Below are 16,411 nucleotides of genomic sequence, written 5' to 3' on the forward strand. Positions count from 1 at the left end.
GAAAGTGGCTAAATTAAAATAGATTCTGTAAATTGCATGGATAATACACAGCTCCAGTGACATGGCCTGAAGCTTTGATTGGTAACTGTAACATCTTACTGCAAAGTCGTTTTTGCACACAATTCCTCCCCACTAGGTTATGGACAGGTCATTGCTGAGGCAATAATTTTCTCATATGCTTGTTTGTGATTTTGTTCTTTCAGCTCACAGGAGAGAGAAAATCACTGTCCAAAAACAGCATGCAGAGCCAGGTGCCCAGCTTGAAAGTGTGATGCAATTTTGGTATGGGGAGAGTGTGAAGCAGGAATTTCTGGATGAAATTTCCCAATTTGTGCTGTGCAGAATTCATAGCCTGAGAGATTCCCCTTGGCATTGCCTTCAATCAATGAGAATCTTTCAATCACTTGCTTTCTGCCTTAGCAGCACATGGACAGGTGGTTGGTGTTTGATCATGACCCCAAACTGTGACCACTAGGTGCAGTCCTGCTGTTTGCTCCTGCTGGGGAGGATGACAGCCTGATTCCTGCTTCCACCTCTTCCTGCTTCTTGTCTCTGACCACACTGGGGGCACTGCCAGCAGCAGGCAAGAAAAAAGTACTGTCAGGCCAAGGTATACATGCATCCCAGTTCTTATATGGTAATGGAAAAAAGACCTTCGCCTGGAGATCTGTGTTTTCAAGAGTCACTACAAGCTCGGGGATGTAGTTTTGCAGGATGGTCAGACCAGAGCTGGGTGTCTCAGAGCTGGGATCACACCTGCTAGCAACCAAAGCAGCACAAGTCTCTGCTCACGTTTAAAGTTCTTGTACTACATCAAAAGACATCCAGAAATTTTGCCTCAGCTGTGCCAAAGCTGCCAGTGCCTTCACTGGACTCAGTCTCCTGGTCCACCTTGCACCTCCTTGGTGGACTTCATCTCCAGGGGCTTTCCAGCCTTAATGATTCTGTAATTCTTATTTTCTCCTCAGTTTACTGAGCTCTGGCTTCCTTCCAGTGTGACAATCCTGGCTACTCAACAACTGCATTTGCTTTGGACACCTGGTGAAGAGGGTCTGTGTGTGTGTGTGTGTGTGTGTCTGCTCAGGGCAGGAGGAAAACAATGCCCTCAAGGATGGTATGGCAGATGCTTCCTTGAATTGCCAATTACAATACTATGTAATGCTTATTAATGTTCTAGGTACAACGAAATAAACTGACTGATCTATTCATCCATTCTCTGATGAAAAGCCACTCGTTTGGGCTGGCCTCATTTCCTTTGTCTGCAGCTCTCCTGTTTAATTTCCTCTTCCATCGAGACACCACACATCCAAATGTGAGTGTTGTTACCATGTTCTGCCTAATTAGCTATAATCATCCTTGTTGAGGGAGGCCAGATTCAGAAAAGTCCAGTAAAAATTGATTCTTTTCCCCCTCCCCCACCATTAGCCTTGACTATCAGGCTGGTTTTTTGTTGTTACAGTGCTAACCACAGCTGGTACAATTTCCATAGCTCAAAGGCCATTAGTAGGGACAACTGGCATGGAAAGCATCTGGCATCTTCTGAAGGAGGATGCAGGCAGGCTGGAGCACCATCCTCCAGCTGCAGGCAGCCAGCAGGGACCTTGGATCAAAGGTGTAATCCTTACAGAGGGGGTTATGGCATTTTATTTACAATACCTGGAGGGCTGGGAAACCATGTCAGCAGGGATTTTAGGAGCCTCCAGACAAGGAGATGCCTGGGCTGGATGTTCTCACAGCTCTTACTTTCATGTGGAATTTACTTGCACTGATATATTCCTTACTTGATTCCTCAGTTGTTGCCCTCCCTGAAAGTACTTTTTGGAGAGGTTTACACCCTGGTCTTGATGGAGCTTTTCCACACCTATGGAACCAGTCCTCCCCATGAGGAGGGAGGAGCCCATACCAGGCTGGCATGGAGCTGCTGGCCCTGCAGGTGGACACACCATGGATTTGTCACCTTGTTGATAGCCAGGCATCCTACTGAAAGATGTTTTCTTGCAGGAACAGCACATGGTCTGATGCATAACTGCGTTGCTTGACCCTATGTGTGCAATGTGTGATGGTGCCCTGGGGTGAGCCAGCGGCTGATGCAGCTCTGGGTGGATCCAGTGCCACTCCTCAGGAGGGCAGGCTGGAGCCAGTGTCCCCCACTTAATGCTCTCAGGCACATGGTGACATTCTTCATGCTGTCCTGTGTAAGGACAGGATTCAGACTTGATGATCCTTGTGGGCCCCTTCCAGCTCAGGGTATTCTGTGATTCTGTGATTCCCTTCTGAGGCTTTGGACACTCAAGAAGCATTGGAGTTACAGGTCAGGGCAGCAGCAGCTCTGCTGGCTGTGCAAGGCAATGATAGGCATGCAAGCTGAGGGTCACACTGGAAGGGCTTTTCCTGGGATTCAAGAAAGCTTTGTAAATGAACCATAGAGAAAAATGGCTGTAATTTTTCAGAGCTCACTGTATATAAAGATGACATTTACCCAGAGGAGAACTGTTTCCACAGCATACAGACATCTGGAATACACTGTTAGATTGATCCCTTGTAGCTGAAAATTACCACTACTGTTCAATTGCACAGACATCTTAAATTATTAATGGAATTCCTGCCTGAGGGTAAACATTGTAGATTCACATTCTGAGATTTTCTGAGAGCTCTTTGATTGCTCACAACTAGGGCTGTTAAATACAGTTATTTGCTTTATACATCTTAAATGGATCAATACCAACTGAAGAAATATAAGGGGGAATGGAGAGTGAGAGCAAAGGAGCAGGAGTAAAGCTACCATCAGTATCCCTTGCACCTTAAGGGATTTTTGAATCTGGCTTGAGGTCCTGTCCCTTAACCTCTGTGGAGCAGTTGGGAACCAGCCCCAGACCTGCACGCTGCCCTTATAGCCATGGATTCAGGGCTGTTTTCTGGGGTACCAAAAGTCTGCAGTTTATGAAGGGGGAAGGAGAAGACCACATGGCCCTTGCTGTCCTGGGCAGCCCCACGAGCTCTTGGTTATCCAGAGAACTCATCTTTGTGCTTTCCTTTCCTTAAGAGAAGTTCTATTTTACTCCTGGATAAGAATGGCTTCTTGCTAAAGACACACCAGTGGAGATGGCACACGGGATTTCAATCTGCCCTTGGCTGTGTCCTGCACCTTTACTGGGCACCTGTGTCCACTACTGTTCTTTCTACTCCTGTCCCCTCACCAGCTTCTTAAAGCCAATTGCCACAGAAGAAAAGCCAGGCTGAGATAGAAGAAGCTGCTTTGCCTCCTTTCCAGGCTGCTGTTTGTGCTGTTCCTCCTTTTTCAGCTGTCTTGGGGTAAGGTTTCCTGAGATGGTGTGAGCCAACAGAACATCTCCCTGCTGCCAGAAGGGGGTGGTTCCCATCCCAGCCCCTGGCCAAAGCTCCCACCACCACCTCTGCCAGGGATGGCATGCACCGGGCTCCTCTCTGAGCAAAAGCAGCGGCCAGGTTTGGCATTTTGGTGGGTGAATGGGAACAGGAGAGGGTCTAAGGAGGTGCTAACTATGCAAGGTGGGGAGGTAGTGGGGTCAGCAGCAGCAGAAGTGGGACCAGCTCCCTTTTCTCAGCTGTGGGCAGCTCTGCAGGCTCAGCTGGGCACTCAGCTTCAGCTGCCAGCAGCAGCTCAGCTGTCTTTGTGCCAGTGCTTCCCAGGTGCCATGTCTGTCCAGGCAGAAGGGAAGAGCCCTCAGGTTCAGGCAGGCACCTGCTGGGTGCTGTGGGAGGGTGCCAGGAGCCCATGCTCTCAGCAGAAATGCAACAGAGAATTTCAAGCCCTCCCCTTTGGCAGGATGGTGCTGCTTGCTATTACAAACTCAGGCATGCAAAAAGAGGAAAGCTTCTCTAGACAAAACTGGCACATAAGCAGAGTGCTAAAACTTTTGAAAAATACTTATGTCTGGGCTCTAAAGTATGTTTCTTTTTAATTCTTGTGAGCAAAATTACTTCCTCGTCAGGGAAAAGAGAGACCAACCCAGCTATTTTCTTTTTGACTCAACCTAAACCTGTGAAGGCATTGGCATATCCTTTCTTATATCAAGATTCACCCTCACTCATACCATGTCTATCTATTCCATTAAATCTACACATTTCTTCACACAATCCTGCTGCCCTCTGACTTCCCAACAATGTCAGAAAACTTCAGCACTGAGGTGAGGAAAATGGTGATTTAGTATGCCCTGTAGGACAAAGAGAAAAGATTCTTCTAACACTGTGGAGAGAACAGTTGTTATATTTGATGCCCCATTTGCCACAAACAATATCCTAATACAAACATGTTTCACAATATGTTAATCTTAAATCAAGCATGTAATTATTGAGACTGCTGTAACACACCTAGAATCACAGCACAGTAATTAGTCCTTACAGTGCCATCAGTTTAGAGCATTTTAAAATGAATGGTGACATTCAGAGATATTGTAGGGTATGTTCACAATGTCCAAACAGTGAATCAGATCATTTCATTCATCCCAATGTCAGCAGACATGTGGTCTGCTATAATACACACACATGTACTTGGGATTTGAAAATGAGAATTAATTAACAAGCTATGTGGGTCTGGAAAGATTGCATGGAGTTTCAAAGCCAGGATTTGAGCCATATATTAAGTGGATTCTGTGTCACACCACACACAGTGAACAAGCACAGTGTAAGGCTCAGAAGTAAGCAAACAAAAAAAAAAATTAAACCTCCCCAACAGCAACAACATTGGTTTTGATGGAATCACCTCTTAAAAAACTTTTAGGAGGTAAAATACCACACAGGCAAAGCATGATCATTCCAAATGCCCCAGGAAGAAAAAGCAGAAAGGATATTGATACTACAACATGTTTTTGAAGACTGAAAACTCAAATCTAACCCCTGAAGACATATTTAGCTGGACTTGACATTCAGGCCCAGAAGGCCATGCCAAGTCATTTGAAAGTCCAGGACCTCATTTCTAGCTGGCTGTTCCTCCCTTACAAATGCACAAATGCCATTCAAAGTTGACCTAGAAAGAATTACATGACACTAACATTGCAACATGAGCCCACCTTCAGGAGATGTTGCACACTGTGATTTTCTCTAATACATTCTAGTAGCAAAGCTGAGGTTCAGAAGGGCCAGTGCAGTAATTTGTTAGCACTGGAGTGCAAAAGCCATCTGACATGAGACAGGAAAATCCAAAACTGTGAGATTTCAACTATCTACCAGGGCTTCTGAAAAAACTACCGCAAATTCCCCAGAGTACTTGAGCACTTTGAATGTATCACAGTCCACAGTGTGGATATCAGGCCAGCAGGTCAGGCTAACAACCATCAGAGGTACTGCAAACACTTTTCAGACATGTGCGTGGTCCAAATCCTTCAGTGGTATAAATCAACCTGATTAGAGCCGAGGAGGTAATAAATGGTCCCCTTAAATCACAAAGCCCTCCACTCTCCATCAGAGGCATTTGCAAGGGCCATGGGCTGGCTGCCAGGGCCCCTTTGCTGGGCAGTGCCTGAACAGAGGCATTTGTGGGTGAAGGCACTGCACACCCAGGTTCAGGCATTGAACTCTCCCATTTCATGTGCCCTCAGCTTATTTATTACTCACTGCACACTGAACAAATTCTTCTCAGCTGTGGAAAAGCTGCAGATTTTTTGCCAAAGACGTTGTTAGAGAAAATATTTCTCCTTTAGCTATCACTTGGTATCACTAGCTCTTACACTTGCCAGATGACTTATGACAGAAACCTCTCTGTGTCTGGCCTCCTCCAGCACACCTGCTGAACTGTCTGCACTGTCACTTTGTCCCAAGGCATCCTGTTCAGCAGCTCTCTGTTTCTGTAAGGAACATCACCACCTCCTGGCTTACTTTGAGATCATCTTATTGCTAGACAAGGCTCAAAATGGAAATAAACCAGGTTTATTTGATCAAAGTAAAGTGTTAAACAAGTGTAAAGTGTTAGCCTGCTTACAAAGGACTGTACCTGCTGCCCATCCTGTGTTTTAGCTGTTCTTTTCTCTTTGACTCTTCTCCCTGCTTGGCACAGCTTTACTTCAAGCAACATATTTTTAGCAAGGAATCTTTTTCTTAACTGTTTTATTCCTGTTTGCGTGTGGACATTTTATGTTTGTGCTCTTGAAGTGCCAAAGCATGTGGCTTTACAAGAGTGGAGTACCTCCATGTTGTGTTGATATGTTTATACTAATGAAGTATCTTTTAAATGTGAGCTGTTTGACTAGAGAGTCCTTGATCTCCAGTTTCCCTCATCTATTTACCCCTTCTCTCAAGTGTCAAGCAATTTGCAACCATCAGATGACTTCCTAACATTTTACAAATCACACATACAGAAGGAGCCCTGGGGGACAGCACTTTTTTGTCTTCTCGGAGATGATGGGAACCCTTTCGTGAGCTGCATGAAAATTTGCCACTTACAGAGTCTAAAATGCCTGACTTTGACACATTTCTATTTGTGTGGTTCATGTGGTGCCCTCAGTGTCTGCAGGGGCTGCACATGCCTGGGCTATCACAGTCTGACCCAGCAGGCCAGGGGATTCTCTGGCAGGGCATTGGTGTTTAAGTTTTGTGAGAGAAGTGCACTTCAGGAGAAAGCTGAAAAACTAATAAAGTCACCAACACAATGAGCCTCATTGTTGCATTTCAGCTTTTTTGTCACCAGCCTGATCTCAATCTCCCTGGGCAATTTTTTCAGCTTTCTCCCTCTGAAATTGGTGTAATAATAGGCTAGTGAAGACCTAACTGGTGGGTTGTATTACTCCAGCCCCGACCTTTAAAATTCAATGCTAACATGGTTTGAGGCTAGTGAACAAAAAAAAATACCAAAACCTTTTTTTATTTAAAGGGATTTTTGTCTCTCTTGCACAGTAATCATTCCCACTAAAGTAATAAAAATTGAAGGGTCTTCAGACCTCTGTCTTATATTGAGTACTGAGTTCAGAATTAAGTTCTGTAATGCTTAGATTAGGCTGTAGGACAAACAGCAGGCAAAAAAACCCCAAACAACACAACCAAGGAGTGGGTGAGCTGGTCTGTCTGTGCTGTGACAAACACAGTGTTAACAGCAGTTTTCTTACTCACCTGTTAGCTTCATCCAAGTAGAGAGTAGCTCATGAGATCCCTCGTGCTTCAAGTGCTCCCCCAGCAGTGGACATGCAGGACCAGGGCTGGGCCCCAGAGAGCTTTTCTGCCCCAGTGCTGCACACCAGCCCTCCCCAGGAGCGAGCTGTGTGATGTGTGCAGGATGGGGGTGCCAGATAGGTGTGGAAAAGCTCCATCAAGACCAGGGTGTAAACCTCTCCAAAAAGTACTTTCAGGGAGGGCAACAACTGAGGAATCAAGTAAGGAATATATCAGTGCAAGTAAATTCCACATGAAAGTAAGAGCTGTGAGAACATCCAGCCCAGGCATCTCCTTGTCTGGAGGCTCCTAAAATCCCTGCTGACATGGTTTCCCAGCCCTCCAGGTATTGTAAATAAAATGCCATAACCCCCTCTGTAAGGATTACACCTTTGATCCAAGGTCCCTGCTGGCTGCCTGCAGCTGGAGGATGGTGCTCCAGCCTGCCTGCATCCTCCTTCAGAAGATGCCAGATGCTTTCCATGCCAGTTGGGTTGGAAACATCTGGAGGTCTTGCCTAAAGGGGAGCTGCTCTCCATGCCCTGTGGTGAGAGAAGAGCTGTGTCCTGCACACTCTGCCTGAAGAAGCAAGGGGTCCTCCCTCTATCCTGACAGCCCAGGAGGTGTATGAGGGAGGTGGGCTGGCAGCAGGGTCCCTTTAGTGGGAGTGTGCTTCTTCAGGATCCACCCACCTCAGACCACACTGCCCTTGCACCGATGGCACTGTGCAGCTGTGGCAGGCGTTCCTGAGCAGTCCTCTCCCAGGTCCCCATCTCAGCTCTCTCACATGCCTTTTGTAGGCTACAGGAGCCAGGATGGTGTAGGGGGATAGAACATAAGTAAATAAAGGTAGTATAGAAAGTAATCTTACCCCCTAAAGAGTTACAGCTGGGCCAATTATTAAGGATTAGGAGCAGGCCTGATGTTAACAGGCCACATCTGTAGCCAATAAGAAGAGTGTTATAAAAGAGTGGATTGGTTGGTTGAGAGGAACTGGAGTCAGTTGGCTACAGCAAGGTCAAGGAAGAGTTGGTGCCTAGAGGAGCTGCCTACGAGAAACATCAGGGAGGTATGAAACTCTAGCAATGTGGAACCCTTGCAATGTAATGACACTAGAGCTTTTGCAATATAATGACAGCAGGATGGGGGTCTGGCTGATGCTGTGTGTGCACAAACACGAGCTCCTGCAGCGTGTCTGCACAGAGTGCATGGTGCTGCTGTGGAACCAAGGCATGCTCCTCCCTCAGGTGCCACCTTTGGGGTTTCAGGGCAGAAGATTGGCAAGGCCACCACAGGTTCTTGGGGCTGACAATGTAGAGGTCTTGTGGCTCTAATAGGGATGCCCTCAGCTCCAGCATTCCCAGCTTTCCATCTCCCTTGACTCCCTCAGTCCACCTGCTCTGCTCATAAAGAGGAATCACTGTCAGGCTGGTGACCCACAGGGGGACAACCACACAGTCCTAGCCCATGTCAGTGAGCAGCTGCCTGCTACCTTCTTCAGGCTTTCAGGGCTTTTCTGGGTGGCTTTCCATTAAAACATGCACCTTCTCCCTGGTAAGAGAGTGTCCCCAGGTGTAAAAGCATTTCACAATGTTACAGTAGAAGGCATGCAGGTGGCACATGTACACTGGGTCCACCTGGGTTTCAGGAAGGTGATAGAAAAATGCAGGGTTTGCTCCAGGCAGAGGCTACTCTTCCCCTTCCCTAACAAAGCCATGACTCTGATGGCTTGCAAAGAGGCAAAAAGTGCTGAGCCTGGCTGTGCTGCCTCCCAGCACAGAAGCGGGCAGCCCCAAAGCAGTAGGAATGTCCTCCTGTCTCAGGGATGAGACTGTTTCTCCTTGCAGAGCCAGTGAGCAGGACCCTTCCCCTTCTGTGCTGCGATAACCCTGTGGCAGAACAGCCTGTAGCTCACCCAAGCACAGCTTTCTCAGAGGAGGCTTTGTCCTGCCAAAGGGAAATGCCCAGGTCTCTTCCTGCTGGGCTTGCACTGATGTGATGCCCCTTCCCTGCCCTGGTAAAAGTCACTTTGTACTAAACACTCCTTTAGAGCCTGCATTATTTGAGAAAGGCCGGTTCCATGCAGTTTCTAACAAGTGATGCAGATTTTAGGTTGTGGACGCCTTCTGCTGCAGACTGAGCATTCTCCGAAAAGTCAGGCCAGGCCAGTGTCCAGTGCTGGCCTTTGGTTCCTCCCCCAGCTCGCTTTATCCAAGATCTTTAAAGAAACAAGGATACAGAAAAGCTTTAACATTAGCTTTAGGAGTAGGGATATAAAAGTGGAGATAAATTAGCAGCTGAAAGGAGGATATGGGTGAAGTCTGAGAGAAATTTATGTTGTGATCTACATTATTCAAAATACTTGTAAGTGATGTAGGAAGAAAAGCAACCATCGTGAGGTGGGAGGGTTTGTTGGTCAGAGAATCATAGGATTGTTTAGGTTGGAAAAGACCTTTCAGATCATTGAGCCCACCTGTTAAAGCAGCATGCCATGTCCACCACTAAACCACGTTCCTAAGCCCACATCTGCAAAATTATCCCAAGGTCTTGAACTGTGACCAGCTGAGACAGTTGGAGAAGATCTCATGGTACACAGTAACTGTGAATAAAGGCAGAGGTGAAAGCTGGTGTTACAGCATTCACCCCAGGTCATGCGAGGAAAACACTTTTAACTACATGCGCACAAGTATTGATGGGCTCTCCATTTCCTCTAATGCACAAGAAATATCTGATAGTGCTTTGAGAACACCATTTCAGTGTTAAGGAGTAAAGAGACTCTTGGTAATTACTTGGAAGAGAAGGGAGCACAAAACAGCATGCATCATTACACTGTAAATTTATGATGCATCCTCTTTTCATATACTGTCATTTCATCTCAAAAGGTTATCATGGAAATGGAAAAGAGGCACAGGAAATAACAAGAATATGCTCTATAGATCCACTTCAAAAAAGCACTGAACAGAATGTGATTCTTCTGCTTGGGAAACAGATGATTGAGGAGAAATATGATGTAGCTCTACAAAATTGTGTGCTGCATAAGAAAATTTATTCACTGCTGCTCACAGAACTCTGGGTCACCAAATGAAACCACCAGAGACAGCATATGAAAAGGAGCTCTTTTCAACAAAAATTGAATTTTCACAAAATACTGATTTTTTTGAGCTCATTGGCAAAGGATGTTGTAGTAGTCAAAATTACGGGCAGCTTCAAAAGTAATGAGACAAACTGATGGAGAGGAGGCAGTCAAGGGATATGGGAAACTGGTGTGCAGATACACACTCTGACTGGGGCAGGAGCTGGAGGCAGCCACAGGCAGCAGCACCTGGGCTGCAGCAGCAGGAGCACGGTGAGGAGCTGGGGCAGGGCCCCGTGCCCAGCCCTCGCTGTCAGAGCCCATCTGGGCAGCCCCAGGTTGGTGCCCCAGGACAGACAGGCGCCGATAACCGGAGCGAGTTCAGCCCTGCAGGGCTCAGGGCTGGAGCCTGGCCAGGAGAAGAGGCTGGGGCTGCTCCAGCCTGGGCAGAGACAGCTTTGGGGGCACCTCACAGCCACCCCAGAGCCCCTGGGGAGGGGAGGGACAGGAGGCAGCCGAGCCCTGGGCAGCAGGAACTGAAATGGGAGGGCTCAGGCTGGGCACTGAAACATTTCCATGAGGACAGACAGGTCCTGCACAGGGAGGCTGGGCAGGCTCCATCCCTGGGGGATTGTGAAACCTGGCTGGGCAAAGCCCTGAGCAACCTGGTCTGATCTCACTGCTGGCCCTGCTGTGGTGCAGGAGGCACCTCCTGTGGTCCCCTCCAGCCTGAGCTTCTCAGTGTCCTCTTATCCTCTGATTTCTCTGAATTTCTCCTATCCTCTTATCCTCTGATTCTCTAATCCTAATTCCTTTAGGGACAAATTTTCAGAGGTCAGAAATGGGGAAAATGTATGGGGGGAAATATTATATTGAACAAGACCGCCCCTGATTTGAATTCAATGCATCTGTTTATTTTTAATGTGTTCTTACAAAGAAATAAATGTAGACAGTAACAAAAAAAAGTGAATTTTATAAAATTGGAGCACAGTTCTGGGGATAACAGAGCATGTGAGGAGAAACCCTGAAGCCTGAGAATGACCTGAGCCTTATGACAGTGTAAAACTGTAAGTGCAGTTGATTCATGTCTATCCTGAGGAGCTATTTCAATGAAGAGAAAGTAGTTTAAGGCATCCATTATGTCTTGTACATCTTCAGCTGGTTCCTTTTGCAAGTTCCTATTACTCAGCCAATCAATCACTCCTGCCCTGTGGCTGTAGGGGTGTCAATGAAAGCCTTCAGTATCCTGCACAGTCCTGAATGCACTCTGTGGTGTGTCAGGCAGAGGAAAAAAACCAGCTCAGACCTGTGTTCCTAGGCTGAGTTTGTAGGTTTTGTGGCTAAGAAGACCTAGCACAGGTGTTTTCCAGAGCAACCTGAGCTATTGGATCTGTAGTGTAGAAAATGCAAATGTGTTTTTCACCTAATTTCACACAAGGCCATTTTCCACATAATTTCAGCCCAAGTTTTGGTACTGAGTGAATTTGGAAAGGGTTGCAAGTGGAAACTACACTTAAAGAGCTGTTGGTCTCTTGGAAGTCCCAGGGTGATGTTTCACAAATGTCCATGGTGTGAGGAGGCTGCAGCTCGCCCACTGGTGCAGAGCAGATGCTGTATGGGAACAGTGTGAGAGACATTCCCAACCATTTCTTGGTTGCAGAGAAATCTCTGTGCTGTTCAGCAGTATTCATACTTTTCTCTTTTTATCTTTATAGCTTTTTGTAAGAAGGACAAACCAGCTCCTCCATCAAGTGCTAGACAGATGCTGGCAAACGTTTTTCTCATGCCATGGGACTCTCTGAGATAGTTGTGTGTTCATGAGTCATTTCATGATATGCACATTCATTTTACCCTCAGGTAAATTTTAGGCACAAGTGGGCTTTCCTGGCAGAGAAGAAGACCTTGGTGACATTGCATCTGAAATCTAGACCTAGCACTGCCATCACAGAACCACAGAGTCACAGAATGGGTCTGGTTAGAAGGGATCACAGTGGTTATCTCATCCAATCACCCTGCTCAAGAGGAACCATCCCAGGGCACAGGGCACAGGATTGTGTCCAGGCAGCTCTTGAATATCTCCACACCCTCTCTGGGCAACCTGTTCCAGTGCATGGTCACCCACACAGTAAGGAAGTTCTTCCTCGTGTTCAGGTGGGACTTCCTGTGCCTCAGCTTCTGCCCATGGCCTCTTGTCCCATTGCTTGGCACCACTGAGCAGAGCCTGGCTCCATCCTCTGACACCTCCCTTCAGACACTGACAGAGTCCCCTCTCAGTCACCTCCTCTCAAGGCTGAACAGGCCCAGCTCCCTCAGCCTTTCCTCACAAGAGAGATGCTCCAGTCCCTTAAACACCTTTGCAGCCCTCCAGGAGCCCAGTGTCTCCTTTGGTGTCTCCAGACTGGGACGCCATTGTGTCTTAATCAATGCCTTGTTCCACTTTGTGTAAGAGCTGGGGAGCAGGCTCAGAGCATCATGTTTCCCTGTCCCTGAACAGCCATGCCTGATTTCCTAGGGCAAGGCATCACACTTCCACATTAATCCATATAGATGTTTCCAAAGTTTGATACTACAAATCAAGCAAGAAATTCATTTCAGAGTGCAGGAGCCCTGCACTTTCTTTTCCTCTCAAATCAGTTCCAAATGCTTCACTCAACAAGTTTCTCCTCTTTTCAATTACAGTTCTCCAGTGGTAGCAAATAAATTTATTTCAAACACACACTTTTCTCCTCTTTTCAATTATAGTATCCTCTCAAGTAATTTAATTTCTTTCAAGTCTTCAATTCACATCCAACTCTCTCTCCAGCAAATGTATACCGTGTAACAGAAATGCATTCCAGGCTCTATTTTTCCATGGAGGTTTTGTAAGGTGCTTTTTTTTCTCCATTGCCTCTGAATTGACTGAAGCAGTTCCACAAGAGATACTCACTCATAACACATGAAAGCTGCACCAAACAAAAGTGGCCTTTTGTTTGGGCCATCTCCTTTGGTTCCAGCAGCTGCCCTAGTCCAGCCACAGGAGGGACTAGAGTGCTGAATGTCAGAGCCCAAAACCTTATTGAAATAAACATTTATTCACTATGATTTGCAGCACTAGCTGATGGGAGAGTGAAACCCAAGAAGGCCCTGTCATTAGCTGCTGTAGGCTGATATGGATTTCCACCTGGTCTTCACTGAGTAAGAGCAGATGTGGAGAAGGACAAGGACAGGGCTTACGAGGCATGTGAGGTATGGACAGAGGGGTGAAGGAGCTGGAGGTCAGTGACTTCCTTGGAGCTGAGGCTGGGATGATCAGTACAGTGTCTGGCTGCTCTGGGAGGGGTGTCCTGAAAGACTGGAGGACAAGGGAATCCTTGGAAGGGTGTCATGAAAACTAGAGGACAAGGCAATCCTAGGAGGGGTGTCCTGAAAGACTGGAGGACAAGGGAATCCTTGGAAGGGTGTCATGAAAACTGGAGGACAAGGGAATCTGCCAGTACGTGCACTCGATCCCTCCTGAGAATAAACCCAGGACTGAGGTGACCATTTGTGTTCCACATATGCAACACTCTATGTTCAAAAGGGGAAAGGTGGTGAAAAATGCACAAAAATTCATTACAACAAGCCCTAATTTAAACTGCTCACATGACAGTAAGGGGTTCAGGGAGTGAGGCTGAGCATGGTGCTCACTTGGCGTAGCAGAGATAGGTGGTTGGACTCTGGGATATTTGTTAATTCAGCCACTTGAGTCAGTAGCTTACTGAACAGGCATGAGCATTTCTCTGATGCTTTACTACAGCCACCTGTCAGAGGATGGGTAGAGCAGTCAGTAATCCCCAGAGATCCCCAAGGAGTCTTCTGCTGCCTTTGTTGGCTTAATCAGGGCCGCAAGCAGCCATGATTCGGGCTCTCCTTAGAGCCATGTGAGGGTCATGAGAGTGAGGGACAGCCCTCCTGAGTCAGCTCTCTGAGCTCCAGTGACCTGATCTCCACAGCTGGCACTGAGGGACCGAGGTGCTGTGGTGTTTTCCCTGTTCCCACCTGCTCCATCCCCTGGCAGGTCACCAAGCAGGCAGGATGGCTCCTCCCATGGCACTGGGCAGATGGACCTCAGTGCCTGGGGTGGGCAGCCCCAAGCAGCTCCTGGTGGCCATGGCAAACAGAGGCTCACACTTGCTCTCATTCTGGACATTAAAATAGAAAGCACGTTTCTGTCTTCAGACTCCTCAGCTAATAGTGGTTTATTTCTCTCTGGATTTGCCTTTTATTGTGCACCCCAGCTGACACCCACTGTTCTTTTTTTGAATCTGTTTTGATGAGTCTTTTTTTTCCCCCTTTTCTTTGATTTTTTTGTTGTTGTTTCATTTTTTGTTTGTTTGCTTGGGTTTTTATTGATAATTCTCTCTCCCCATTTCACTGTGCTTTCAGTTCATTCTGTAGCTTCCTAGTTCTACAGCCCTGACCCAGGATCTGGCACAGGACTCAGTCTGTCTCTCTGCCTGTACAATGCCATTTCTTTCCTTACAAAGGCTTGTTTTCCTAACATCTAAATTGTGCAGAGAGGCCCATATGTTTCCATAGCCCATGTGCTCTAAAGCATAGCAAACCACTATTTAGAAAGAGTGCTGTGCAGCCCCCTGTGCAAGCCCAAACGCACTCCTTGGCACAGTGCCACTCCCGTTTACAGAGCAAAGCAGTCTCAGGGAGAAAGTTCTCAAGAGGGCACCAGAGCTGATGTGCACAGCAGAAATATAGGTGCAACCAGAGACCAACTCAGCCAGTACACTCAACATGTAATAATCTGCAAGACAGAAACCTCCCACATCTTAAATGCCACACAAGGCACATGCTGAGCTCCCCTTCCTGCAGGGTGCAACGATTAAACTCCTTCAGAGGTTCCCAAGTACACTGAAAGCCACCTCTAGCCATTTGGAGCAGACAAGGGATTGTGTGGGAGTGCACAAAAAGTTTGCTGGGGCTTCATTAAATGCCCTCCCCACTTTGCTTTTGTCCTTCCTCATTTTTCCTGTGTGTCAAACATCTGTTTTCACAACTGTCTCCCAATTTACTTCCCTCACTATTTGAGAGGGATTTTTTGTTTTCACTGCACCAGCACACATCCTTGAAAGCCTTGGTAGTGGAAGTGATGGGAATGACTGGAGCTTGCTTGTGATCTGCCCCAAAAAGCACCTGCTGTCTCCTGGCAGCTGTGTCGTGTGCTGAGCAGGGGAACTGCCCCTTGCAGGATGGGGAGCATCTGCTTGCTGCAGGCAACAGGGACAAAGGAGCTGTGTGCATCCTGCTAGGAACAGCCAGTGGCTCTGCACACCTTTGGGTTCTGGCAAGGGACAGAGGGACAAAGTAGCTGCTGGAAGGGTTCTTCCCACCTCTTGGCTGGTTGTCCTCCATGTCAGTCCTGTTTGACCCAGTTAATTGATTCCATGGGGGAAATTGGATGTGGAATTTCTTCTCACTCCAGAGTCTTCCACAAAGCAAGGAAGCCCTCTCCAGGACTGGGACCTCCTTCCCATCCTCCCTCCTCCTGTGAGCTATGCACCTCCATTGCTGCAGTTTGATATCCTAAGTATTGTTTCTCCTTGTTTTGGTTTCTTTTTCCTAGCAGATTTGGAATATTCAGTTCTGGCTTCTTTCTGTCTCTCTTTGCCGGTGTCTCTTCACTTTCAGTTTTAGGGTATTGCCCAAGCTCTGCACACCCTCAGGGAGCAGCAGAGAATCCAGGGTGGGGTGAGAGCAGAGCTGCACTCAGGCCTGCAGACAATAAATAGTGTAAGGATGGATGGGGAGTCCTACACATTTGTGTTGCCTGAGAAGTCAGAAGGGGGTCTTAAAATGAAATCTGAGGTAAAGAAAGGGGTTTTTTTCAGACTGACATATTACAGGAGCAGGATGTGGAGGAAGACTGTCCTTAAATGTATAATAAATCAAACTTTTCTTGCACATAACCACAGTGGGACACAATCTGTAACATTCAGAGTATTTGATATTTTCAAATAGGTTCCTATGGGAGAAGAGGAGAAAAGACAACATCTCAGTGTTATTGCCATTCCATGTTGGAGCTGCTGTTTTCTGAACTTCTTTTAGGATGAAAAGAGGCAATCGTGCTCATGTTTGCTGTCTTTAGTCTCACAGTACCCAGCTGACCTGTCCAAGAGGTCCCCTGTGCATGATTTGGTTCCTCCACTCTGCAAATGGAGTCCAAGGGATGATCCTGTTCTCCAGTCT

Source organism: Geospiza fortis, unplaced genomic scaffold (genome assembly GCF_000277835.1).
Source record: "Geospiza fortis unplaced genomic scaffold, GeoFor_1.0 scaffold192, whole genome shotgun sequence".
Classification (NCBI taxonomy): Eukaryota; Metazoa; Chordata; class Aves; order Passeriformes; family Thraupidae; genus Geospiza; species Geospiza fortis.